This window comes from Colobus angolensis, unplaced genomic scaffold, assembly GCF_000951035.1.
Source record: "Colobus angolensis palliatus isolate OR3802 unplaced genomic scaffold, Cang.pa_1.0 Scaffold61, whole genome shotgun sequence".
Lineage (NCBI taxonomy): Eukaryota > Metazoa > Chordata > Mammalia > Primates > Cercopithecidae > Colobus > Colobus angolensis.
In genome coordinates, this window is record NW_012119710.1 from 4,842,523 (window position 1) to 4,844,735 (window position 2,213).

A 2,213-nucleotide genomic window follows, 5' to 3' on the forward strand; every position below is an offset into this window, starting at 1 on the left:
AATTTTGTATTTTTAGTAGAGATGGGGTTTCTCCATGTTGGTCAGGCTGGTCTTGAACTCCTGACCTCAGGTGATCCGCCAGCCTCGGCCTCCCAAAGTCCTGGGATTACAGGTGTGAGCCACCGTGCCTGCTTTAGGTTTTTTAAAAAATCACTCTTCTGGGCCGGGCGCAGTGAGTGGCTCAAGCCTGTAATCCCAGCACTTTGGGAGGCCAAGACGGGTGGATCACGAGGTCAGGAGATCGAGACCATCCTGGCTAACCCAGTGAAACCCCGTCACTACCAAAAAATACAAAAAACTAGCCCGGTGAGGTGGCGGGCGCCTCTAGTCCCAGCTACTCGGGAGACTGAGGCAGGAGAATGGTGTAAACCCGGGAGGTGGAGCTTGCAGTGAGCCGAGATCCTGCCCCTGCACTCCAGCGTGGGCGACACAGCGAGACTCCGTCTCAAAAAAGAAAAAAAAAATCACTCTTCTGGTGTTTTTCAGCCTTGCTGGTCCCTTCTTCTCAGTCGCCTTTGCTAGCTCCTCCCCTGTTAAAGTTGTATTATCTAGCTCAAACCTTAGACTTCTCTATCTGTACTTACTTCCTTGAGATCCCACCAGTCTTTTTTTTTTTTTTTTTTCCTGAGATACGGTCTCACTCTATAGCACAGATTGGAGTACACTAGTGTGGCCATAGCTCACTGCAATCTCAAACTTCTGAGCTCAGCAATCCTCCTGCCTCAGCTTCCAAGTAGCTAGGACTACAGATGCAGGTGCATGTCCCTACCCAAGGCTATTTTCTTTTTTTGTTTTGAGACCAGAGTCTTACTCTGTCACCCAGGCTGAAATGCAATGGCGCAATCCCAGCTCACAGCAAACTCCACCTCTCAGGTTCAGGCGATCCTTCCTCCTGCCTCAGCCTCCTGAGTAGTTGGGATTACAGGTGCGTACTACCACACCCAGCTAATTTTTGTATTTTTAGTAGAGATGGGGTTTCACAATGTTGGCCAGGCAGGTCTTGAACTCCTGACCTCAAGTGATCCGCCTGCCTCGGCCTCCCAAAGAGCGGGAATTATAGGTGTGAGCCACCTCATCCAGACCCCATCTAGTGTTAAGGTTTAAATATTATCTACCAGGCTGGGCATGGTGGCTCGCGCTTGTAATCGCAGCACTTTGGGAGGCTGAGGCAAGCAGATCCCTTGAGCTCGGTAGTTAGAGACCAGCCTGGACAACAGGCAAAACCTGTTTTCTACAAAAAATACAAAAATTAACCGGGCATGATGGTGCACACCTGTAGTCCCAGCTAGGGGAGCTGAGGCAGGAGGATTGCTTGAGCCCAGGAAGTTGAGGATGCAGTGAGCAGAGATCATATCACTGCACTCCAGCCTGGGCGGAGAGCAACACTCTGTCTCAAGAAAAAAAAATCATCTATCCAATGATGACTCTCTCCATTGGTCACTGGACTTCTCCACTGAACTCCAGACCCATATATCCTACTGCTTGTTCGAAGTCTCCACTAAATATATAATGGACATTACAAACTTAACAAGCCTAACACTAGACTCCTGATCTTCACTACCTCCCTAATTTTTTCCACTCCTTTGATCTTTCCCATCTCAGCTAAAGGCAACTCCATCCAACCAATTGTGGAGTCATTCTCTTCTTTTCTCATGCTCATATCCAATCCACAGGCAAATCCTAATGTTTATAATTTCAAAATATATCTAGAATCCAACCAATTCACAAATCCCCCCGCAACCACTGCTGCTACTCTGGTCTAAGCCTCCATTACCTTTTACTTGTATTATTGGTCTAAGCCTCCATTATCTTTTACTTATATCATTGTGAGAGCCTCCTATTGAGTCTCCCTGCTTAGAACTTCCCTCTTTATGATCTACTTTTCACACAGCAGCCAGTGTTTTTGTTGAAACTAAAACCTGTCAAATCATGATATTTCTCTACTCAAAACCTTCCAAAGGCTTTCCATCTCCCTTGGAGTGAAAGGCAAAGGCTTTGCAGTTCCCTATAAGGCCTTACACAAACTGCCTGCCCAACTCCCTACTCCTTTCTAATGGCTAAAACAGAGGCTGGCAAAGAATACACACTCTTTTGTTTTGTTTTGTTTTTTTTGAGACGGAGTCTCACTCTGTCGCTGGGGCTGGAGTGCAGTGGCCGGATCTCAGCTCACTGCAAGCTCCGCCTCCCGGGTTTACGCCATTCTCCTGCCTCAG

At 47.5% G+C, this 2,213-nt stretch overlaps 1 protein-coding gene across 1 annotated transcript in view; it reads right to left on the reverse strand.

The window, feature by feature from the left end:
- The window catches only part of AGBL2 (ATP/GTP binding protein-like 2), a 68,101-nt gene that overhangs the window by 26,212 nt on the left and 39,676 nt on the right, over positions 1 to 2,213 (reverse strand). The window lies entirely within an intron of this gene.